Source organism: Ambystoma mexicanum, chromosome 8 (assembly GCF_040938575.1).
Source record: "Ambystoma mexicanum isolate Mex_15411 chromosome 8, UKY_AmexF1_1, whole genome shotgun sequence".
NCBI classification, from domain to species: domain Eukaryota; kingdom Metazoa; phylum Chordata; class Amphibia; order Caudata; family Ambystomatidae; genus Ambystoma; species Ambystoma mexicanum.
The window spans coordinates 149,210,873-149,238,218 of NC_090929.1; positions in this window are offsets into that span (position 1 = coordinate 149,210,873).

Consider the following 27,346-nt stretch of genomic DNA (forward strand, 5'->3'; position numbering starts at 1 on the left):
CATAGATTTTCACATCTCCGAGAAATATCCAAGTGTGTCTGCCTTGCGCCTTGACGTTAGATGGTGTCACATCTTCAACTACAAAGGGACTGTTGAAACCCGGCTCGTGATACTTCCGCATGAAATTACGTATTAAGATCAAATCACCGGGGAAAGGTTTGGGAAGACATCGTTTTTCAACTCCGGTTGTTGTTGCATCTCCTTCGGTGTTCTGAACTGCCCCACACCCTTTTCGCTTGAGCTGATCTGAAATGTTCTAGACGGAGGTGTGAGAGGTATCCTCCTTTGCTTCCCTGTCACTATTTCATGGGGGGTAAGATGGTGGGCTGAACCTGGTTTATTTCTCAACGCATAAAATGCCAATGGTAGACAATTCAACAATCCTTTCTTCAAGGTAAGCTTCAATTTGGCTATTCTCTCTTTAAGCAAGCCGTTGAGTTTCTCACAGAGCCAGTTCGCTTGCAGGTGATACGCTGATGAAAACTTGTCCGTATCCTTCACATATCCCCCATCTAGGAAATACTTATCATACTAAAAATGTTGCTGCACAGGTGGAGTCTGGGTGTGTAGATGAACCAGTCTCAATCCATCTCGAAAAGGGACATACCACTACAATCATATATCTGTATCCATTACATACTTGCAGCATGTAGACATAGTCGAAATGAAAATGCTGAAAGGGACCATTAGGTCTTGGAATAACTCCTCTAATTGTGCACGGTGTGTGCCCAGCAGTAAACCTTTGACATACGATACAATTGACTACATAAAATGGAACGTGTTCTACTATATTTGGAACAAACCATTCCTCTGCAATAGTTGTGGCGAGGTTCTCTAGTAATGTGCGCAGGGTAGTGTAGCTGTTCCAACACCACCCTTAATAAGGCTACAGGAATCACCAGTTTACCAGTGCTATCTTGTCGCCATAATGATTTAGAGGGGTTTAAAGAACACCCTCTTCGTGTCCACAAATCTTTCTCACCTTGAGGCACTTCCCCTTGAATCTCTACCAACTGAGTTCTAGACAAATTATTATAACACTCAGACACTCATCATCATCACCATGCTTTCATTCACATCAGGCATATCAAATAACATCATCATATCGGAACATGCAACTCGTTTTGCTTCCTCATCTACCTTTTGATTTCCACGTGAGATAAAGTCTGTTCTTTTAGTGTGTGCTGCACATTTAACTACTGCGATGGCTACTGGGAGTTGTAGTGCTTTAATAAGTCTGTCCAATAAGGCTGCGTGCTGCACTAGAGTGCCGTCTGCTTGGAGGTAGCCCCTCCTTTTCCAACGTGCTTACCCTGCGTACACTGTTGATATCAGATAGGCAGAGTCACTGTACAATGTTACTTCCTGGTCTGCGTGTCTCTCGAGAGCGATAATCAGCGCCAGTAATTCTGCAGCCTTTGCCGAAAAGTGAGACGGTTGTCGTGCACTTGTCAATGCTTCAAACTCTACATTGGCCATGTGCTTTACCACAGCGGCACCTGTATATCTTTGTCCATCATTCTGATAGATTCAATAAATAGAATCTCCCCAGCTGTCAATGAATTTCCCCACACCTTTGTGAGTTCATCATAGAATTCCTCATAGTTCGAGCAATCATGTACGTGCTTGTCCTTTGCCAGTGGTTCTGCTACAAACAGCGTGTTGCACCCGTGTCTACTAAAAAAAAAAAAAAATTGCCTCCTATTTTGGCATCACCCCTTGGCTCCTCTTGAGGATTGGGCATCACAGATAGTATCAAACACATCAAGTCTCCCAGTGACCTGTCCTATTGTGGATACATTATCAATCCCGTACCTGTAAAAGTATTCCCTTCATCACCAGTAACACCCCTATTCTAGTCATTAACTGTCCTGTGCTTGTGCTTTGCTGTATCTGCATGGGTGATTGCTGTGACTGTACTTGTGGTGGATTCATTGTTACCTGCTGTGTTTGTAAATGTTGTTGCATTCTCGGCGCTTGTGTTTGCTGCACTGTCTGATTCTGAGCAAACCTATCTCCATTCTGCTGTGAATATGCTGGTGGATTTGTGGTCGCCCCTCTTGAGAATTGCCCATTCTGCACAAATCCTTGACTTCTACATGTGCAAGCATAATGCCCTGACATACCACATGTCCAACATATAGGAGAAGGTCTCGTAACATGCCCCTCCTGCATGCCTTGACTATCGTTCTGCATGTTTTGAAACCCAATGTGATTGTTATGGAAGTTTCCCTGATTATTCTGGAAGCATCTACTTCGAAAGTCTCCCCTTCCCGTGATGCAAAGCCATTATTACTTTGATCAAACTGCCTTTGGTTATTCACCTGCGTCATGCTTGCTGCTTGCTGTGAACCCGATTTGTTTCCACTAGTGAACATCGCCCCTTCAATGGAGTACTTTGATCATTTTTTCTGCACAAACTTTGCCTCTTCACCTTTCCTAACATTGTCTTTCTTTTGATTCTTCTCTTGCAGCAGCCTGCAATAATGTGCGATGGTCAGCTGAATCTCTGACCATGGCTTTGCCTCCATGCCCACTCATTTCTTGAGCTGCTTTTATACTGCTTCTGGCAGCCCTTGGCACAATATATGATAAAATACAGTCATGGATTTACCCCATGCCTCACATGTGTCCAAAGCCCACTGCTTTTGGAAATTCTGAATATAAACAGGAGGATCATCCCCTTCCTGCATCTTCTTTGCCATCATATTTCCCATGTTGGACGTGTCTAGTTACTGTACTCTAAGCGCTTTCCAGACTGCCGCCCCACATTTATTGAACAGTGCTCCATCATGAGCAGTGTTTACCATGGTAACACTAGAATACCTGCACTTGACCAAACATTATCAGCCCTTTCCCCAGGGATGGCTATCAGGAGACCTGTCATTTCCCCTCTAGCTAACGGGTTTCCTCCTGTCATTTTCTCTAACTCATGTATCCATTTCCCAATGCCAGAAGTTAAACTCGGGAATTTACGCTTAGATTATCCTTATCCATCTGTGGCCAAGGTATGTACTGTGGCTTAGCTCCTCCCTTTTCTAACAAAGGAAACTGCGAGACCCTAAACTCATATTCATCTCCCATCATCTCTCTATCCAAAACAGGAACAATGGTTTTGCACCGGATTCTATCTGGCAGTGACCTTAACCTGTTCACATAAGGTGGTGAGTCCCCCCTCTCACCATGGGATCGCCCTTTAGGTGGATCTAGCCATGTCAATTATTCTGACACCCGAATTTTAGGTAGGTCTAGATATGACCATCTTACTTCTGTATCCATTGAAAAACACCCTTCAGGGCCACATACATTGCCTTCTTCCTCCCCATGAAAGGTTTTCCTGTCCTCGTCTGACATATCCTGTCCCCAACTCGTGTGACTTCTCTCATCTTCATCCCTATTCAGAGTCATTCTATCTAAAGACAGCTCCTTTGGCTCAAAACTGCATGAGGCTATGTCTTTGTATTACAACTGCGTACTCTCGAGTCGATCATTTTTACCCTTCCCCTGAAGCACTTTCTTAGTCCTCATATCATGATAAACTTTATCAATAGCATCCCCAAAGCTTCTAGAGTCAAACTCATCTTCTAGATTTGCACTAGAAGGACCTGCTATTGGCTCATGTGCTGGGAAGAACTCTTCTATGTCATCCCATGCAACTACTGGATTAGGATCTATTAATTCCTCTTCCACACATTTAAAATCACGTGTTCTCTGCCTCCTTTATCGTTCTAGTTCATCATCAAACTCTCTTTGTTTCTCTTACTCTTGCTTCCTCTTTTCTTTTGATATCTCTCCTCTCATTTGCCCTTCGTATCTCTTTATCTTTTTGTCTTTATATTCTTTTATCCCTTAATTTCTGTTCCTCCTCTTCCTCTCTCTTTCTTTCTTGACTTTCTTGTCTTTCTCGTTCTTCGATTTCCCTCTGCCTGTTGTCATACTTTCTTTGCTACTCTGCTCTTTCCTTCTTCTTCAGTTGCACCTCTTGATACAATTGTTCCCGTCTTTGTCTATCCTTCCTTTTCGCTCCATCTTCTTTCAATCTTTCCTCTCTCTCTCTATCCTTTTTCTCCTGTTCGTCTCAATCTTCCCTTTGCCTTACGTCCTCGATGCTCTTACCATCGAGTTTGAGCAAAATCTGACCACCCATTCATTCATTCTGTATAAGTGCTAACTCATCAGTCTTATCTTTTTCTCCTTTCCATCTCTTTATTTCCTTTCCTATATCTAAGGATGTACTTGGTCGATCACTTCTCTCCTTATCGCGTCTCTCCTTGTCCCTCAGGACCTTAGAGATTACATCTTTCTCAGAACTTTTCTCTGTGCCCTCGTCACTGCTTTGCGCAGGCGACTCATATGCCGGATTGCTGTACCCTGTCGCAGCCTTAAGCTCTCTTAATGGGTATTACCCATCATCTTTCTTACTATCGCTGTCTGCTTCAGGTGCAGCAGGGGGAGCAGAAGACTCCTCACCCCCCTCTTTGCATATATTAAATATCCAGTCTTCATGAGCTGGCTCTTCTCTTTCTTCCTGGTACATTTTCCAGAGCTCTAAGCTCAATAATCATTTATTTAACTTTGTTCCCGTATATGCTGCATGCAAATATGTCATCATATGCTGCAAAACTGCCTTCGATAGTGATCCCCATTGTGGCCATGATATGAACATCTTATCTGCAGTGCCCTTAACCCATTCTGCACTGTACTGCTTAAGTTTCAGTTCGTGTTTCAGAAACTGTTTGCAGAGATGTACATGTGGAGTAATATCCTCCATTCTGACTCGTCACACTTGACTGTCAAAACTCACCCTTACACTTTGCAGATTTCATAAATACACTTCAGAAAAACAAAACAATATGAGTGTGCACCAAATCATTGCAGGCTCCAAGCCCTCAATATCACGATTTTTACTTTAAACTACTTTTTCACTAACCACCATCAATTAAATTTCCACTAAATAAATAATTAATTCTCAAATCTCGTTTTTTCATTTCACGTCTATCAATTCCTCTATTGTTTTTTCAGCATATTCAGTCACATAAAACAAACAGACAAACGGACATACTCGACCGGCCACATATATCTCACTCTTCTCTTCAAGACTTATCCTACCCCTAAAAATACCCCGATTGGGATGTGAATAGTTCTCATTAAACTTGTCTTTAACCAAGTCTGTGGCCTACGTCACCCAAAAATAGGGCTTTAGTAATGATTCCTTCTGTTACTTCTTTGTGACGCAGGACCTGGGCTACTGTTTATCGTGGCACCTTCCCTCACGATACATCTTAATTGCTTGGCCTCTCCTCAAGTCAATTACTTAATATTCAATGCTCATCATTCTTAAGTTATTTTACCCCAACCTCTTACCGTTACTCGTTTTTCCCTTATCACTTTCTTCACTTACAGCCCATTTACAATTTTTGCCACCTCACTCAGTTTTTACTCACTATTCGTATTTTCGACTTCCGACTCTCGGGATTGTCCTCTTCTTTATCAGCCGCTTCAACTTTCCATTTGTTCAGCTTCCTGTAGAAGCCGGGAGGGGATTCTGCCTGAAAACAAGGGACCCGTCTCACCTAGCTTGCAAGTCTGATCATTAAAAATGTTTCCGCTATCTACAGGTAGCGTCACGTCCTTTCAGCCGAATGGCAAAGGTTGTGCGATATTTCCGGGACCCCAAAGCCTACTATCTCGATGGATTTTTAACCATCCTCTGCTACCACGTGAACTGGGAGACACCAGCCTTTTAAGACAAGGTAGCAATACCCTTGAGATGGATTGGGATGCAGAAGTTACTCAAATATCAATAATCAAAACTACTCAGGTAGTTGGCAAAAAGATAACTGTTTTAATATCAATTATCTAAACAGGGAGTACAACGGATATAAACGGACGTCTCAGCGTATGTTCTCTCAATGCATCTTGCAAAAAAGCATTCTTTTATAGCAAAAGATCATCATTGATGATGTCAACCTACATGTTTACTAACATCATCCCACGTGGCAAACTAAAAAAACCTGGTGGCTATTGCGATGGGTCGTAAGGGAACATCTAAATATACGATCCATACTAGTCTGAGAGAGTGAAGAAAAGTGATAGGTTTCTTAACATCAGGTGCAGCAACTAAGCCCTCTCCTTAAACAGGTCACTATGAACGTCACTAAATACATGACGTCCATTGGTTACACAAACTATAGGACCCTTAATCATGCTGCCCCCTACAATTGGTTGACACTCTAACCTCCGTCAGTACTTTTCCACCTATGTTAGCAGCAAGCAGGCTGGTTTTCCAGGTGCTGGTGAGCTAGTCGTAACCATAGCTTCCCACAAATTTGCATATTCATCTATCATCACCTCAGTGGTCGGCTGTCAATTAAGGCTTTGAACTTGTCCTTAGGAGTGTTATTTTGCTCTGGAGAATTCAGGAGAGTGAAGGCATGCTCTGCCCTCATGCGTAGGTGTGATGGTCATGTTTGTTCAACTTCATCCTTCCATGTGACTGAAGACCACAAAATCGAGCTCCAGTGCATTCAAAATACTATTTTCTAATACACGTCTGGCTTCTTCCTTGTTTTTGTCCATGTCTTCTGAACAGGAGTTTCCTTCTTTCACACGATTTGTTTCCAATGTCTGTTCACCCCAGCCTGATATGGCCTTGGCTTCTTGGGGCTCGTCCAGTCTTGCCTTTCTGATTTGCACTCGGTTAATTCGTTCACTTCTTTTTAGCTGCGACACACTGGAAAAGAGACCTTCCTTCTCTGGTCCAGTTCTGCTATAATAGGTAGTGGAAAGAACAATTCTTTACTCACTTTAATATATTACTGAGTATGCTGTAGCGGCCCAGTAGTTATGGTTAAGTTGCTAAACCCATATGAAGAGCAATTTGTGGGCGGCTTATAACTTAACTCCTCCTGGACGAATCCTCACCAAACTTTGCAAAAAAAGTATATGCCCACTCTGAATTTTTTGCAAATTTTGGAGAAGTTTCATGAAGGGGGGCAATGTTATAGGGGGAGGGTCCCAAGATTTCTTTTTTTCCATAGACTGAATGGAGAAAAACTTTGCTCACGCCTACAACCCAAACCGCTGAATGGATTTTCACCAAATTTGATGCAGGAGTGGCGGCTTGGTCCTGAAAGCATGCTTTTGTAAATTTGGTGGAAATCCGTCCAGTAGTTTTTTTTTTTTAAATGACCAAGAAGTAGGTAAAAAAAAATTAGTGATATCTATGTCCGTTCTGCGGACACACTTCCCTGTTCGCTCCGCGAGCAGGACAACGATTGGCTTAGAAGGCAATGTTATGTCCGCGGACATTGGACATGGCCACTGATTGGATGGTGAAAAGTGTGAAGTGCGTCAGATTTTTGGAAACGCCCGCCATCTTGGATTTACATACAGCAGCCGGTGTCCGCGGACATCACAGTAAAACAATATTAAAAAACACAACATTGCAGATGTCAAACTTATCTAATAATCTCTGGGGAGGTGAGGGGTGATGAGAATGGGATGGGAAATGGCTGTAAGAAGCAAAAAAACGGGTGTTTTTCTCCATAAACGTCCACGAACAGTCTGGATGTTCGCAAACAGTCCTGAGAAGTTTGCGGACACCTCAGCATTACAGGGTTGGTGAAAAGCAGTTCTTGGATGGCTTATAACTTTGGCGTCACTTAATGAAACTGCATGAAATTTTGCAATTATATTCCTGATCCCGAATGAGTTTGCAAAGTTTGGTGGGATTCTGTCAAGAGGGGGCAGAATTAGGGGCAGTTCCAAAATAATGTAAAGGCTTATAAATGAGGTGCCATTTGACAAATCTACACTTAATTTGGCAAACTGATAATAGATCTAGATACAAATATTTTTTTGAGGTTTGGTGGGATTTTGTCAAGAGGGGGCAAAATTAGAGGGGGGAGTCCCCAAATATTGTAAAGGCTTATAAATGTGGTGCCAAATCTACACAAAGGTTTGCAAAAAGATTATAGATCTAGATATAAATGTTTTTGTAAAGTCTGAATGGGTTTTGGCAAGTGGGGGCTAGGTTATATGACTATTGTATGTGCATACATTTGACACTTTTGAAAAAATAAAGCATGGGTGGATTTCCAGTAAACTTGTGTAAGGAGCATTGGCAAGGACCTGAAAGCATAGTTTTGCAAATGTGTTTTATTTTTTGACAAGTGTCATAATGTAGGTACAAAAAATAGTGATATACCTTTGGTGACTGAGGTGTAGCCTGTGACTATTGGCAGTGGCCAAATTGTCCGGGTCATGGAATAAGGTCATGATCCGGACACCTGGCTACTGGCCATGACCACGAGGGACAACACATGGGGTTAAAGTGGCCATGTCCACCTGGGACTGGCTTTGTAGTAAAGTTATTCGCAATTGGGATAGGTTTGAAAGGGAAGAGAAATGTGCCTGTGGTAATATGGTCATATGATTCTCTTTTCGCCTTCTGCAGGCTGCCATGGAAAGCAAAGAGGGGCCCTGTATGGAACCCCGCATTCCCTTTCGATGGTAACCACTTTGGGAACCTAGGGTGCTAATGGCCTTCATCCCCCATTACAGGGGGGATAATGGTCCAGAGACCTCGTTATCCACACTCGCTTCGTTTGGGCTGATAACTTGGGCTGCCGAGCTGGTATCCATCATTCCATCATTCCAGTCCCTGCAATGTGGGATAAACGCCACAATATTCCCATTAGCATAACACAAAATGCAAATGGAAATGTTGGAAAATCTTATTGAGTCTATGTACTTTACTGATAAATATAAAGTAGACGGAGTCTATATGTTTTTTTGTTTAGTTGTATTTTTTAAGAAACATTTCTTTTGTTGTTTTAGGATGTATTGTTTTTTTTTGTTTTTTTTTTTAGCAGGAGAGCTAAGAACGAAAGGTGGCGAGGGAAATGAGGGAAGAGGCACCAAACACTAATTTGGAGAGGCAGGTGGACAGGGGAACATGTTGCACAAGTGTTATTTCTAAGGTAGGGGGCAGTGTTTCTCATGCTCCTTGATTACAGCAGTGGTGGGGGCACTTGGGGAGGAGGGATGGCATCAGCTGATGCCATTTTAAGATAAATAGCAGTTTTGCTAAAAGTATGTACTGTTACTAGATTGTTAATGGATAATGAGTAGGAATAGGTGTTGGAGCTGTGCAAGGGAAATTTGAAAGTTCCTAGGTTCGTAGAAAATGCAGTTCTGAACTGTCCACGAAGCACAGATCTTATCGTGAAGTGCAGACGGGTTCTCGGACACATCATCATGCCACGAGCCAGCGTATGATCATGTGGCACTGTCCGGAAGGTCCGCAATGAAGTCAGATGTTCGTAGACGTCTACGGATGCAAAACTAGTTGAAATAGTTGCAAGAAGTGTATAGAAGTGTTAAAAATGATTCTAGAAGGTGGGAAATGGCAAGTTTTAAGGTGACACTTTGTAAATTGGACACAAATATTGTTATATTGGTTAAGTATGATATTATTAAGTGTAGAAAAATAGCATGCATTGGTAAAAACCCATGAAATTCACTGAAAAAACGTAGTTATAGGGACGTTTTGGTTAAGTTGGACTAATAAAAACCTACGAAATTCAATGAAAAAACTTTGTTAAGGGGACATTATGGTTAAGTTGCACTAATAAAAACCTATGAAATTCAATGAAATGACTTTGTTAAAGGGATGTTATGGTTACAAGTAAAACCGAAAACCCCCTAAAATTCGCCAGTTATGGTAAGCTAAGCAACCATAACTCACGCCACCACCGCTAAGACTAACACCAAGGACATCAAAGATGACATCACAAATGTCTTTGATGACATCACTGATGACATCACATGTGAAATACATTTTGGTGAAAAGTCCCTACAAGGAGTTGTGTTTATATTGTTGGTAACAAGATGTCAGGGGTGATCGGGAGACCTGTCATGAACTACTTAATCTATTAAAGAATGTACTCATCTAAAATCATTGTATTGGAGTGTTGTTGCTAATACAGAAACCTAATCATACATAAACATAGGCAATGACTGCAGCATGCACCGTAGAAGAACACTATTTATAATCTTTTAATTTTGGATAGTACAATAATGAATGCTACCTTATCAGAGTTTTGAGTAATGTTAAACATGTAATAAACTATCTAACAATTCAAGACTTACAACACTTGTTCTGATACAAACAATACATATGAAGAGCCACAATGCATACAAATCAGAGCCACATACAGGGAAACTAAAGGAAAGAAGAAAGAAACAGCATCATCAGAACATGTTAATAACATTAAAGTTTATCTTCATGTTTACAAATGAATTGTGTGTTTGAGGCCTGCTCATATATATATATATATATATATATATATATATATATGTATATATATATATATATATATATATATATATAATGAAAAAACTTTGTTAAATGGATGTTATGGTTACAAGTAAAACCGGAAAACCCCAGAAATTCGCCAGTTATGGTAAGCTAAGCAACCATAAATCGCGCCACCACCGTGCACTGCTAAGACTAACACCCAGGACAACAAAGATGACATCACAAATGTCATTGATGACATCACTGATGACATCACATATCTGGGTCACTTGTTTTTGTTCACTGACATATATAGGCCAGGTAGTTTTGTTCACTGACAGTCAGAATATTAAAATTGAAAAGGTGCTATATATCTAGACGTTAACCTTGTCATATATCCTTTAAGTACTTTCCTTAGGGTTTGGTCTCAGCTCATGGTGCACATACATGGGGAAATGAGCATATATATATCTATATATAGATATATATACAATGAAAAAACTTTGTTAAATGGATGAATGAATGAAAATGAAAATGAATGAAAGAGCAGAATGGTGTCGTCACCGTAACATGAAGCAGGCTGACATAAATAGAAGAGATGCAGAGACAAGAGAATGAAGAAATTCTATAAGACATCAAGAAGGTATCAAAGATAAGTGACATCTTGGGATCAAGATGAAGAAACTTATGCTACAGAAACGATGAAGATATCAAGTTATTTTACACGTGTTCAGATGCAAAGAAACGCAAGCAGACAAAGTATTCTTGAGGCTAGCTTTATAGTGAATAGATTGCAGCATGCTCCAACATATATATATATATACATATATACTGGCAAATTTCTGTTTTTTTTTGGTTTTACTTGTAACCATAATGTCCCTTTAACAAAGTTTTTTCATGGTTACTCTGCATCTCTTCTATTTATGTCAGGTTGCTTCATGTTACGGTGACGTCACCATTCTGCTCTTTCATTCATTGGTCCTGCTTCTTCTGGGGTTTAATTCAAATGGCCATCATACTGTCTCGTATGCAGGTAGGGCTTTCTCAATGGGAATCTTGCCTCCAGGACTCTGCTCGGTATCTGTATTTTCACTGGTACCGCACATGTCTCATACCCGGGTTCCCAACATATAGGCAATATAGGCGAAGTGGTTGAGGTGGGGCTACTTGGCTCCTTCTCTACAGCTACTTTTCTGATCGTACCATCTCTCTATTTCATCACCCTCGCTGTCCCTTTCAACTTCTCAATAGTCTTCTCTCTCCTCTGCCATTTTACCTGTGTTTATCTTCTCCCCTCTCCTATTCTGACTTTGCTGATAATTTCAATTCAATTTGCCCCCAACATCTTCCTGTGGCTTGTCCTTTTCATTGTTTTGCCTCTCTGATTCTGACACTGTCCATCTCTTTACTCATCATCACCCTACTGCTGCTGCTCCCCCTCACTACTTCCATCTTCTCTCATTCATTGTGTTAATCCTTACCGTATCCCCTATCTTACCAGTCTTCTTAAAATGTCTTTTGCTACCTCCTCTTTTCCTGTTTCATTTAAGTATGATATTGCTTTACCCATTCTCAAGAAACCATCCCTTGATCCACACTCTCCATGGAACTATGGCCCAATTTCTCTTCTTTCATTAATTTCTAAACTCTTTACGCATGCCATTTATTCCCAGGGTTCTTCCTACTTGAATCTTCATTCTACGTTTCCTTCCCTACAATCTGGTTTGTGTCTGTCCCGTTCTACTGAGATTGCTCTTCATCATGTCACAAATTCTCTTTTTTCACCCTCGCCACCACAAGCAATCCCCTTTTCTTACCCCCTTGGATCTACCCGCTGCCTTTGACACTGTTAGGCATGCTCTTTTACTATCTTCACTATCTACTATTCTGTCTCCTGGTCTGGTGACATCTCTTCCTCTCGCCTTCAACTTTATGGGGTTCCCCAAAGTTCTGTTCCTGGACCTCTACAGTTCTCTCTCTATACTATTCCCAAATCTGAACTTATCTCTTCCTATGACTTGTCATAACAATTCTATGCAGATGAGACACAAATATTGTTCTTGTTCTCTTCTTTTTCTGATTGTCTTGATACTACTGGCACCAACTGTCTCCCACCATCCAATCTTAGATGCCCCCCAGTTTCTACATCTGAACCCTCAAACCACTGAGCCACTCTTCTTTGCTGCAAATACGCATCCTCTCCCACTCTGTCCTGCCTCAATCTCTTTTCCCCCTTGTCCTTTACCTTATTTACTCTCCACAAAAAACCTGGGCATTATCTTTGATCCTTATGATATGATATGATATGATAGTTTATTTGTATAGAGCCTATACACAAAGTGTTTCAAAGAGCTTCATGGCAAGGGAGGTAACAAGGGAAATTACAATGACATTCTTATAGGCCATGAACAGTAAGGATGTGAAATTAACTATCGTACTCGGCCTGATGACATTTCAGATAGTTCAAGAGCTAAGACATAGGGCCTCATTATGAGGCAGGCGCTCAAGGAATGAAGGGGTCCGGTACGGGCCCGGCCCCCTCCATTCCGTCAGGGCCAATTACAAGGTTCCCATCGCGGGACCCGAATCGGACGCCTGGTAAAACCAGGCGTCCGATCCGGGTTTCGTGAGGGGAAGAAGGAGGTAACAACAGGACACTCATAATGTGCCCGTTGTTACCTCCATCCCCATTCCCATTGATCCCTATGGGGGCTCAAATGGGAATGGGTAATGGTTCCTGCAAGGAGGACTTACCGGGTCCTCCTATGTCGGAATGACCCGGTAAGTCCCCATTGCAGGAACCCGGAAAAGGAGCTCGGTTTGGAGGCAGCCATGAAGATGGGAACAGCATGAATCAGGGTCACCATGAGTACAGGATGCAAAGGAAGTCCAGCATGAGAGTTGAGAAAGGGTGAAACACTGTGAATCAATGAAGTCCATAAAAGTCAAATCCAGCATTGACCACAAGACGGTGATGGTGAAACCAGAATGTATCAGGACAGACTCCTGCAGCAGTAGTGCGGAGTGGGGGCAGGGGAAGCATGGTAGAAGAATCAAGCAAAACAGGCAACACCTGCATGCGGGAAGGGAGGGGGGAACAAGGGAACATCACAGGGGGACCTTAGGGGGTGGGGATGGCCTGTGGGGACAGAGGGAGTAAACACATGTTGATGCATGCTTACCTGTTGTCTGAGCAGGGGGTTGGGCCCTGGGACCTCCTGGTCCTTTGTCAGCCCTTGATGTAAGATTTAAGAGCAGGAAAGAAAAGGCAGGGCTAAGAAGGTAGGAGGGGTTTAGGTTAGGTGACCTACAACCACTTGCACCTGCTCCCCATCTGCAAAGGAAAAGAAGCTGGAGGGCTCCTTAAGTAGGGAAAAAGAGCGGCAACCAGGAAGGCACCTGGTGGGCGGGGCTTGCTAAGTGGGGAAAAAGAGCAGCAACCTGGAAGGTGCAAGGTGGGCGGGGCTTAGGCCTGGTGACCTAGATCCACTCTCCCCATCTGCAAAGGAAAAGAGGCTGGAGGGCTCCTTAAATAGGGAAAAAGAGTGGCAACCAAGATGGCACCAGGTGGGCTTGGCTTGCTAAGTGGGGAAAAAAAGCGGCAACATGGAAGGCACCAGGTGGTCGGGGCTTAGGCCAGGTGACCTAGATCCACTTGCACCTGTTCCCCATCTGGGAAGGAAAAGCGGTTGGAGGGCTCCTTAAGTACAGAAAAAGAGCGGCAACCAGGAAGGCACCAGGTGGGCGGGGCTTGCTAAGTGAGGAAAAAGAGTAGCAACCTGGAAGGCTCCAGGTGGGCGGGGCTTATGCCAGGTGACCTAGATCCACTTGCACCTGCTCCCCATCTGCAAAGGAAAAGAAGCTGGAGGGCTCCTTAAGTAGGGAAAAAGAGTGGCAACCAGGAAGGCGCCAGTTGGGCGGGGCTTGCTAAGGGGGGGAAAGAGCGGCAACATGGAAGGTTCCAGGTGGGTGGGGCCTAGGCCAGGTGACCTAGATCCACTTGCACCTGCTCGCCATCTGCAAAGGGAAAGAGGCTGGAGGCTGAGGGCTCTCTATCTTTCTCCTCTCACATTATCAATACTGCTTGGATCTCTGGCTTTTATCTCTATAATATTCAGCGTGCTCTCCCCTTTCTATCGTTTTTGGGCAACTAAAGTTCTCATTTCATCCCTTATTGCTCCGCTCAGCTGTTCGGCCTTCCTACTCCTTATCTTACTCCCCTGCACTATGTCTATAATTCTGCTAGTCGGCCTCCTCTTTGCTCTTAAACGCGCACCTCCATTATTCCCTCTCTTCTCTTTCTCCCCTTCCTTTTGTTTCTCATCTTCTTTTCCACTTTCTCACTATTGTCTATAAATGTCCCCACGAACTCACTCCTTTTCATCTCTCTTCCCTTATTTCCTTATATATTCCTTCACATTCACTCTGTTCCCAATCACAAGTCCTTCTTACCACTCCTTGCCCTCCTTGCGCTCCTTTGCTTTTCCGCTCCTTCTCTCTCCTAGCTCCTAAATATTGCAATTCACTCCCAGTATCTATCTGCTCTGCTCCCTCACTCCATCTTTTCCAAGCTCCTCTTAAATCACTTTCTGTCGACCCTTTCACATGTATTCTCTGTTATTGGTGGCTCATTCATTCGTCCGGACTACTGGATTCTGTACCATCTGTTAAACATGTGCAGTACTTTGGCGAAAGCAATGTATAAATGCTAACAAATACTAATAAATAAATACACTGTCATATGCAGCTATTTCAGAGGAATAAGGCACAGAATGAGTGAAAGCGATAAGCCCAAGGACACATCATTTATTAATTTGTCAACTCCAGCTCTCCTGGTTCCAAATTATTAGCCTGTGCTTAAAACAATTTGACACAAATGTGAATCACCAGAACTAAAAGTAAAGAAATATGAATTGCCATTTAAAGCACACCTATTAATCCTCTCTCCAAATGTTTGTTATGCATTTGGTCAACGTGATTAGCAGAACTTTGATTATTTGACCTGGGGAATGCACCATATCGTCCATCTGTTGTTATCATTCAGAGACCCTCTCTAGTCTATCATATGTTTGACATTTTTGTGAATGAACCGTGGCTCATGAGTCCACCTGACAAACTATAAGAAGTTACCATAGAAACATGTTAGACAAAATAAGCATGGCTCACTTTTAGAGGAGAAATGAGCACAAGAGAGAAGGAATATCCTCACAAGGCAGTGCAGCAAAATAAGCTGGATTAAAACATTAGGAATTGATCTGTGTGATTCTACTATGTGAAATGTCAACTTCAAGGAAGGAAACACCTTGTGAACTACTATTTCAGAAGTTGACAATGAAACAAAATATACTTCAAGTTATCAATAGAGTGGTACTGTGAAAATAAAAGTAGGACACATACAAACATCTTCTACCAGCTTTGATGGCTGCACATTCTTCATTGTAATTGTAATTGGTTATTTATAACGCGTTTAATACCCAGAGGTTTCTAAGCGTGGACCCGAAGTTCGAACCTGTGTTGCTCCTTTTCATCTTGCTTCCAAGGTGAGCACATTGCCATCGAGCTATCATCTCGAGACTTCCATTTAATTGTGCACCTGAGTCTGATCTTCATGAGGTGAGAATGCCCAGCTCGAGGGCCCTGCATATGGACACCCAGGTGTTGAAAATATCAACAAATCAATGGAAACAGAGACTAAGTATGAGCATTTCCAGGTGTCCCTTTGGACTTGGTGCCTCCTCCAGCACCCTTCTTAGGCCTGCAAGGTCATCTCCCCTCTCAGTTCACTGGCCATGGCAAACTGCCATGGTAAAGTTAGGTTGCACACAGCTGTTTTTTTGAAGATGAAGTGGGTGTTGTTTTCCTAGGCAAAGGCGTGGGCCCAAGGCACAGCTGGTGTGTTTTGTTTCTTGGGGGGTATTGTTTTTTTAGGGGATGTTTCGGCCAGGGGGTGATAGTGTTTTCTGTTCATAGGAATCACAGCGGAGCTGGTGAGCCGAGGTGGAGAGCCAGTCTGCAGCAGTGTGCAGCCTATCCACTTCACTGTGCAGGAAGTACCTATATCTGACCCAACACACCACGGAGCGGTGAGCGGAGCTGGTGAGCCGAGGTGGAGAGCCAGTCTGCAGCAGTGTGCAGCCTATCCACTTCATTGTGCAGGAAGTACCTATATCTCACCCAACACACCACGGAGCGGTGAGCGGAGCTGGTGAGCCGAGGTGGAGAGCCAGTCTGCAGCAGTGTGCAGCCTATCCACTTCATTGTGCAGGAAGTACCTATATCTCACTCAACACACTGCGGAGCGGTGAGCGGAGCTGGAGAGCCGAGGTGGAGAGTCAGTCTGCAGCAGTCCGCTGCAGACGCGAAGCAAGAGCTCAATGGAGCCGGAAGTGCGGCCAATTGTGGCCAAAGGGAAAGCCATGCCAAAGCTTACCCCAAAGTCTAACCCGCAAGGTAGAAATGAAAAGAGTGAGGTGGGATCGACCATCAGACCACCGTCTAGTAAAAGAACTACCGAAGCAATGAACCCGGAATGTTGCCTGGAAGGAGCAGACGTACGAAAGGAAGTGCTCCAGGGAGTCAGGGGTAAGAAACAAGACCTAGCTCCGTTACCTGTACGGTCGCCATTAGCGAAAGTCCTGTGGCTGGTTTCCCCCATGTCTCCAACGCCGCCGGGGGAAGGGCCTCGTGACCCGGGAACTGGAGCACTCGTGGAGGGGGCAACCTCGAGCGCAAGGAGAGCAGTGCCTCAGAGGAAAGCGCTGCAGAGGAAAGAAGGCCGCGCCCCTCTTCCACACCCTCTGCCGTCTGTAGTCCGCCAACCGCCTACGGGGCGAGTGGATCCAGCGCGAAGGCTGTCGGACGGCCCTCGCCAGGACCCAAGCAGGACCTCGGCGGTGGGGAGGGGTTGAGGGGTGGGACCACAGGAGATGAACCCTGGGAGGTGCGGAACGGCGACAGCGCTTCCACCATTGCGGCCCCGCTTGTGGGAAGGGAAAAGGAAGCCCCTAGTGACGGATCCCCCCCCCTACAAAACCGATGACCGTGGATGGAGAAAAGGTCCCAGTAGAGAGCCCACAACTGCTGGTTCTGTGTGAGGAGGGGCAGCTAAGGTGCAAAAAATGGGGCGAAGAATTGGAAAACATGGAAAATCCACATTTCCAAAACAACGTATAAAATTTAACAACGACGACTCTCACTTCAACAAACAACATGGACTTTGTGCAGAAGATTATAAAAACCAAGGCACTGATTCACTCCGCCAACAAGTGCAAAGACCCCTACTCACTCAATGGGGTTAAATCAGCAGCTGGCAAAAGAAAGCCGATAAGGGCAACAAAAAGATCATTGAGATCTCTACAAGCGAATCAAACGCAGAAAGCGAGAATGATGGTGTGTCTGAAGATGGAGACAAAGTTTCAGTGTGCAACACAGCCAGCAAACCAGAAGACTCCAACAAGGAAACAGAGGGGGAGCAACTAAAGTTAGCAACCAATAAACAATGAAAAAAAAGAACCAAAACAAAAAAGGGGCCGAAACCATCAAAGCCTAAATTGAATCCAACAAATAAACTGCCGACAAAGGAGTTGAAAGATAAAGGTAGCGATGGAGTAAAGGTGATTAAAAGGAGAGGAACCGCACTTAAAAACCTGCCTAACCCACTACTATCATGCCCCCTAAAGGCCTTTTTTACCCAGCAATACAAAAGAAAGTTGACGGCGGAGACCGAAGTTTCGGACGCACAGATGCTTGAAGTGGCACAAGAAAATCCGCTGGGGTTAAAACTGAGCCAATCTGGGCCCCTACAGCTAAACCGGCCGAGGAAGAGATCCAACAGCCAGTAAATTTGAACAAAAGCAGCATGGAAGAAAACACAACCCCAAAGAACCAAAGGGAGGGAGGGCAACCGGCCCCCGGTCCAACAGAAAATAACATCGTCCCCGAGGCCACAGCACGTAATGACATACTTAAAATAACTAAAAAGGCCTTGCAGATGAACCCAGCCGATACAAAAGCTAGTGGGGTGGAGACAAGGAGGGACCCGACACTTTCCATTCAAACACTCCAGGAGGCACAACGGTGGGACATGGCCGTGGGAGAAAAAGAGCATCGGCTCGCATGGACAAAGCCCCACCTGGCGACCTGTCTGCCAAGAACGCCCCCCCCCAAAGACCTTGGATGGGGACAGACGTCGACGAGACTCCTCTCAAACGAACCAAAGATCCTCAGCTTGTCGAACAGTGACAGACCAGGTCCTAAGCTCCCCGATGGAGCGTTCTGCAATGGACATCCCAGCCATTCAAAGGAGAACCGAGAGAACTCAATCCTCCCGTAAAAATCGCTGTTTAAGTGACATAGCTGCAGCTATGCAGAAAGATTCTCCTAACAAAAAGCCGGACATGATAGCAATCATGTCCGCGATGTCCATTGTATTAGCTCCGTTTTGCAAACTATACGAAGCCATAAAAGAGGAGATTCAAGATAACACAGCAATTCTCACAAACATGATAACAAAAATGTCACACGTAGAAAGCTACATAACGGCTGTGGAGGATCAGAAAAATACGCACCAAAAAACCTGGGAAAGTAAAATTGAAGCCTTAGAAAGAAAGATCGAAAGCATGGAGCAATTGACTAGAAAACTTACAACACCTCAGTCTTCTTTGTCACATAAACCGCACGAAGCGCGGTCTCAGATGGTGAACAGGGAAACCACAACACTGGCTATGGTCCCAGAGTTAAATCAAGATAACCTACTTCAAAACAAAAAAAAGACATGTTAACTACCACAAGCAAGAAGTCATCCGACGGACCCAAGACGTCAATGGAACAACCAGTTCTAAATCTCAAGAAAACAGTCTGATGCAGAGATCCAAGTCCTTGTTGAAGAACTTCCAGCTGAGTCCCACACATCAAGATCACCAAGAACAGTGGAGGACTTCATGACTGATGCTGCCCTAATGAATCTATCACAACACTGGGAAAAAAAAAACACGGAAATGAAGGTAGTTGACATAACGACTCACAAAAAAACTGAACTGAACACCCAGTAAAAAGACTTTGGAGAAGCAAAAGCAAAAAAACGAGCAAAGAGAAAGAACAACGGGACAATGCCCATCACACCTTGACAGTGACGAAAAAGGGGGATGTCCACCAGAGCAACCGTGGCGATCTGAAAGAGGATCATCAGACAGTTTCAGGCGCAGGGACAAGAGTCAGAAGCAGCCCCGGGCACCCGATTTCAATGAGAGAAGTGGAGAAAAAGGAATCCAAAAGGAACGAAGAGACCTGCCTATTCATGCTTGAACAATGAGATTCCAAAAAAGAATATCTAATACTAAATCGACCAACAGTTTTGCAGATAATGAAGAGAGCCACATCATTAAGGTATATAAGAACTGAAGATCTCAAGTTACTGGAGCCTTACCACAGTTATAAAAGAGCCAAAGCATATCTGCATGTAAAAACAGCAGGAATCACACACATTGAGCAGTCGGCATTCAAAGAAATAGACCAGATGGGCTCCCACTTGACGGAAATAAAAAAGCCTGAAAGAAATGAGCCAGACACAGAAAAGACACGACCGAGAAAGCATGAACTTCACTACCAATCAAAAACAGAGACCCTATATCGACAAAATCGATGGAAAATTCCAAGGGCTGATGAAGTTGCATGGGGAAAGACCCCCTACGGCCAAAGAAATGGAAAACGACAAAACAATGGGAACAGGAAAGATGAAGATGAAAATATCAGGCAAAGGCATGCCTCAGAAAGAAACTATTCCAATCAGGGTAATCGAGCAATAAGAACCAGAAGAAAGGAAGACGAGGAACCCCGGCCAAGAAGTGATTTCACTTCGAAAGCCTGTGAGTCAAAGCCCAACGCAAAGGCACTCGACTCAACTCAACCGAAGGGCCCTTGGAACTGGTTTACATCGACCTGGATCAAGAAAAGTGACAAATAGCAGCGACGAGGGCCGGCCCTCAAAAATTTCACTGTTGCAACAAGTGGAGAGGAGCAGTCCGACAATGATGAATTCAATCTGCGATCCTGGAACACGAGAGGCCATGTGCATCTAACGATTTTGGGAGACGTGAACTTAGGCCTATATGACATACTCTGCCTGCAGGAGACATGGCTGATGGACAAACCCTTGCTCGACGGATTCTCTGTAGAAATTTCACCAGCGGTCAAAGGCCTCTTAGGAAGACCGTCGTCTGGCCTATTAACAGCAATCAAAACGGGCCTCGGCCTGGCAGAACCCCAGAAGTGGAAAGAAACCTATGAAATGCTGGTGATCTTGACAACATGGTCTCAATCCAATGGAAAGAACCGAGGAGGTCGGTTGAATCTTTTAGCAATAATAAACTGCTACTGGAATCCGCAACGCATGACCTCAAAAGCATTCTGCTCAAATATGGGAGCAACTATTGACCAATTATACGAAGAGTTTGAGGAGATTGAAATCATCATACGCAGATATTTTAATGCGAACTGCAATGAGGAACAACAGGGGCATCCAACCGTCAACCAACGCCCCGAGTCAATAGATGCAACCATGGAACGTGGGAAAGCATGGACGGAAGTTATCAGCTCAAGGAACATCCAAAACATAGCCTCACTCTTTCCGAACCAAATTAACATTCCTTCCTGGGAACGCTGTTCCGCTAAAGCGACATTAGACTATATATTCATTACAGCTGGGCTCATATCCAGTACCGTGAGCTTCAAGGTTCTAAGAACTATTAACAGTGACCACAATCTACTGTCATGTACCTGCCAATTAAGGAGACCAGAGAAAGCAACCTACCTCGCTGCCACTGATATTAACTGACAACAAACGTGATTACGCTTAACAGAAGCTGACATCCAGAAAATCAAAATGTCCTGGGACCAGAAAATTCTGTACAACTGGTCAAGCATGGCTGACGAAAGACCAAACTATCTTCCGCTACTACTGGCGTACCAAAAGCCAGTTACGGGAAGATGGATGGGACGTGACCACCCTATCCACGCTTACAAAAAAGCTTTGGTGGAGCAAAGGAAAGTGGGGCGACAATTAAGAAGAAGGGCAAAGAAAACAAACGACAAAGAAGACTGGGCGAATTGGCAGCTAGAAAGAAAAAGGTATGACGGCTGCCGGAAACAACAAAGAGCAGCTCAATATCAACAGGACCTGGAAGAAATGATGAAAAGATTGGCAACCAACAAATGGATCGAATTCTGGTTGCTGACAAAAAATACGAATAACGCACTGAGTACGATGCCGAGCAACGCAGTCTCGGAAACTAAATGGACAAAGTGCTTTACGACTGAATTCGACGAGCCAAAGGAAACTCCTTGTGCGACAGAGCGCAATTCTAATCCAACCTGGGTGGACGTGTCCAACCCCAAAGACATTGAAACAAAAATCAGGAACCTTAAAGCATCCAGGGCTCCAGGGCCTGATGGTCTGACAAATATTAATCTCAAACAATTCCCTGAAGAGTGGTCGGAAGTGATCGGCAAGATTTTCGGGGAATGTGAAAGAAAACATCAAATTCCAGAGACATGGCAGAAAGCCGTCATTGTCCCGATATATAAGAAGGGCAGCAGGGAAGACCCTGAAATCTATAGGCCGATTGCACTCCTTGATATCATAGGAAACATTTTTGCTTCACTCCTGCTGGACCATTTCAGAACCTGGGAAAAAATTGGTCCATGTAATGATAATCTCCAAACTGGTTTTCAAAAAAACGGCACTACATCAATTAACATCATGATAATCCTTATCCTGAAAGCAAAAGTTAAGGAAGGGGCATCTAAGGTCTATTTAGCTTTTGTTGACCTGTCGAAAGCTTTCGATAAAATAGACAGGAACATGCTGTCGTCGAAACTTGAAACCTGGAACTGCCCCCAAGCGGTACTCAACCCACTCAAAGCGCTGCACTCACAAACCACCATAAGAGTTAAGCTAAACCAACAAGGAACATTGTCAGAGGAAATCAAGGTCAAAAGAGGGGTTAAACCGGGTTGTCCCCTGGCTCCAGCCTGATTTATTGCGTTCTTGGGAGACTTCCAACACTCTGAAGCAAATATCGGGACCTTCCCGCCAAAAATAGGAAAAACCATCATCCCGCGACTTCTGTACGCGGACGATGTGATCCTGATTGATCAGACGAAAATTGGTTTGCAGCGTAAATTAACGAACCTGGCAAGATACATTGACGAAAACCACCTTGAAATAAACAAAAAAAAACAAAAGTTATGATAATCGAGAAACTGCCAAAGAAACAATCGAAACAGCAGTCCTGGTTCCTCGATAACATCAAGATTGAAACAGTAAAAAACATCAGATACCTTGGAGTCCAAATCGACAGCTCACGAACGGATATGGCAATGCAAGACTTGCTCTGGGATAAAGCCAAAAGATTAACATTGCAAATGAGAACTGTAGACAAGAAGTTCGGGAGGTTTTCATTAATTCCGGCAATCAACTTCTATAAGACAAAAGTGGTACCAGCACTGGCGTATGGAATGGAAGCCTCACTGGCTATCCCTCAGACGATTTGTAACAAGTTGCAGGGTCTGGTCTGGAAAGCTGTCCTCGGTGTACCGAAGTCAACATCAATGGCGGCCATTCAAAGAGAACTGGGTCTATCTAGTATCACTCGCATCTATGGTTGACCAAAGCATCATGAGATTTGACAGACTCACTACCCGCATACAACATCATCAAAGAAGAACTGGAAAACGGTAAATGCAAAGCTCTTAATAAGTGGATCGAAAACAGAAAAGAAAGGTTTTCCGAAATAGTATGCACAAAAAATAGAGCTAAAAGAAAATCCGGACAGAATTAAACAAAGCATTGAAGAAATGGACTGGATTCATACGATTGAGAAAGCAGTAGAAAACAAACTCTTAATCCATCTTCCCCCTACATTAAACAAATTTAAAAAGCCGCTAAATTACTGCGCCAAATTTCCGGGAGAAAGGAAAAGAATTATTTTCATGAAAGCAAGATTAAATTTACTGCTAACTCAGGAAATTCTAACCATCCGGGGTTCTACAGGCAAACAGGGATGCCGTCTATGCAAAAAGACAGCAGTGGTGGAAACCCTAAAACACCTGGTAATAGTCTGCCCCAACACCAAACAAAACAGATCTACCTACCTCTTACCTCTGATTTCGAATCCGTGGATGTGGCAAGAAGGTGACCTATGGAACACACTTATATCTGGAGAAACTACCAGATGGACGGTGGCCATGGTGAATTTAATCGAACTAGCATTCCGGCAGATCAACGAGGCATCTTCCATTCCATCGCCTACTTAGAGATCAGAAATGGCCCTGTATGTCGAGTAAAAACAGGGTCCTGTCTGACGAGCTCAGAGGTATCGGTAGATCTGTAGGAGGAACCATTGCGAAATTTGAGATTGGGACTACACAATCGGCAATCGAAACTTTGATAAAATTCAGGTGTTCCCTGAATAAATGTCACAAAAAAAATAAAAAAAATATGAATCACATCCTTGAAATGCTGATGTCCATAATTCTTGTCATAGGGGATGAGGGTGCTCGTGGAGGAGCATCTCCTACAAGCTACTCACAGGAGGTGGCTACATGGCAGGTACAGATGTCATCAGATGTGTGAAAGTTTGAAACTATTGAAAGCAGTGGGCCTCGGTTATATTTGCTCCTTGTTTTATGTTTTCCATTACTTTTCTGACAAGTATTGTCTTCACTATTTTGACAGTGTTTCTGGTTTGGCGGGAAGATTTTCCCTGTTTGGATTTAATGTTTCACTATCCTCCACTGACTTTTCCCATGGATCCAGAAATGTGCAGGTCACCTACGTAAAAGTCTCATACATATCCATATGTACAGTGTTGGGTCACTTGCCAGCCTTACCACCAGCTATTAAGTTCAGCAGAATTGTTTAGGTGGACGACCTTCCTCAGGACAATGAGAGTGGACAGTTTAAGATTAAACATGTATTTATTTGTTTGTAGGTCTGAAGACCGCGCACATCAGGGGGATGTTGCAGAAGGCAGCCAGTGAAAGCCGTCCCCATCAAGGTCACTCTCTATTTTCCCCCTTCCCCTGATCATTTTCAGGGGTCCTCTCCAAGCCGCACTTTGCGCTGCGGGCCCCCAAAGCTCCCTGCGCCCTTCTTCACCCACTCCCTCACCTACCTTTCCGCAGCCCTCCTCCATTGTGGCCTATGGTCTGCAGTCTACATGGCTGCAGCGCGACGCGCTGTGCTCCGGGCTACGTCGCCACCATTTTGTGGACCGGGCTTCCGCCTTGTGGCCTGCAAACCACAATAAGTTTCTGTTCAAAACTGTGGCCCATCCAAAGAGAGTTAGTGTAATTCACTTCACTTTATTTTTGTAATATTCACACTGGCTAATTGGTAGCGTTGGGTGCATTGATGGGCACAAAGTCGGCACATGGAATAACCCAATATCTTTTAATACAATGTGTACACTGTTTTGGCTGGTGTACCTCATCTTCTGGTGACGACCTTCCAACAAAGACATGCATCTATCAAATACAGCGTAAGAAATGGCAATTATGGTCCTGACTAAACACTTTAAACGTTCAAATGACGAGGCGATATTCTGGGGTGCCAACCTCTGAACAAGTTTCGGCATAAAACCAATTTTCGATTGCAAACCTGTCAAAATGATGGGGCACACAGGAATTTCTTAACAGCACAAAAAAAGAATACTTCCCAAGAGAATGTTCTAGAAGAGTTCATTAGGTCCTGAAAGCAGCAGAGACCGACTGAGGGGCGGGGGCCGGAGAGGCAGAGGGTGAGCCCTGGGCATCAATTCTCTTGCGGCGGCATCTTTGCTCCGACTGCCGACATTCCCTAATACGTCCTTCCCGGCCGCACACAGAGGCGTCTCCTGTCTGCCTAAGCGATGTTCTAATTTTCCCTTTTATTCCACCCGAGAGATCCGTAATGGTTTTCTATAACCATTTTTGTGAAATCATTTTCATCACTTTTATGCAATCATGTTACGGCGCCGGCCCCGGCATTATTTTTCTAAGGAAACCGGCTCCAGTCTTGTCTGCTTTCAAATGTCTCCTATGTAACCTAGGTGGCCTCTCGCCCTCCCCTGTCATCCGGCGGGCACGAGCTTCTTGAAGCTGTCCACGGGTAGCGCATTACAATAGCCCATTGTTGTCGCGCGCGTGATAACTTTCCAGGCATTATATATAGTGCCTGGGAAGCCCAGAGCATCATGGGATTCTTATGCAAATAGAGGTAGACGCATATAAACAGATTTATTCTTTCTGCTCTTGCCATGCAGAGGAATTAGCTGGCAATATTGTCTACACAGTCAAGGTTTATGGTTTTGAAAATGTAGGTCTCAAAGCGGACATGGACCTCATTATAAAAGACGGCCTTCTGGGGCCAGTGATATCATTGGTGCAAAAACAAGTCCCAAAAATATAGCTATTATTATCATAGTCAGCAATCTGTGCCTCCCTTGAATTTCTACCAGGGGAAAAAGGGGTTGTTGTAGGTCACACTCAGGGTTTCCGCCAGATTTTGGATTTAACATAAAAAAGGGATTCGGTGGGTGGGTGACAGAGAAAGGTCCATGCTGTGTGTTTGTGGCCAGGGGGATGCAGCCTGCTTTTTAAAGGCTCCTTCTCACACTATTGTGGTCATTGCAGGACAAGATTTCACTTACAATGTTTTTTCTGCGTTGGAAGAGTAGCAATGCTTTAGTAATATGTTTTCAGCCATAATTCTTTGAACAATATTTTTTCACCTTTGCATTCACATGCAACCCTCCAGACATGTCATTGTCACCACGCTCAATTGTTTTCATTGGACACGGAGGTGCCGAAATGTGCAGCAGCATACTTTTATTATTCTTGTAAAGATGGTCTGGAAAACCCCAGTTTAAGCGGAAATGATAGGCTGGGAAATCCACACTCAATAATGGAAATAGTCAAAGTGCGCGGCAAAAACCTGCTTAATGACCAATCCACATAAAGCAGGGACAGCATACACGCACTAACATCTTGGAGCTCGCAAAACAACGGTTTATGGATGGAAAATACATCACTAATGACATCATACAACAACCTTGGTTCCAAAAAGCAACCGGGTTGAGGGACTGGTTAAGGGAATTGACTAGTTATACATTGTGTATGAGTTAGTCTTCTAATTGGTCTTTACCTATTTGGTGGCTGCACCTGGGACCACCTCTAAATTGATAATGATGGATACATGCCATCTCTTCATCACCTGATTGGTTAATGCAAAATGCACTGGGCGCCATAGCGTGGAGAGTTTTTATTGATTGGCATCTTAGTGACCAACCTTGGCAATTGACAGGTCATCAACACATGAGCCAAACTGGGAGAAGGGGGATGAGAGGCCCGCGGAACTGCTTTCATTTCAATTAAATAAGATACTATCCCTTATTCCTAGGCCGCAAGCCAGAGTGACCGCTTTGTAGTCAGCCTTGCCAGGCGCCTCAGTTCTGGGAATATGTGGAAAGTCGAAGCAGGTGCCTATCTGTGCCTGTGGCTAATGAATAGACAGTGTTCTTGAATTATGGATCACGTGTGAGAGGACCATTTGAACTATTTCACCCTGCATTTATTTAGATTTTAGCTAATGTGAATGCATGTGTTATTACTTCCTCAACCACTAGGGACTTAGTTAATTCATTCTTTGTAAAGTTGTGGGCTCGTAATTATCCTGCTACTGGCTTCCAAAGGAGAATTGTTCTTAATTAATCTCAGAGAAATACGGTTTATGCCATGGGAATGATGATATTGTGTTCCTTCCAAACTGTCCCTGTACTTCCTAATGTCTTCATAACCTTGGCAGGGACTGTACTCTTTGGAAAAGATGGCTACCCATTTCGGTCGCATTTCTATGTTAGTAAGCTATATACATGTACCAATCGTGTTGTATTTCATCTTATACATTGCTTATGTTATGTTCTTCATGCTCTATGGCTGCAAGCGATACTCTTCGTGTATACATGCATGTTTAACCTAGTGTCTGTGTTTCTTCATGGTGAGTGCATG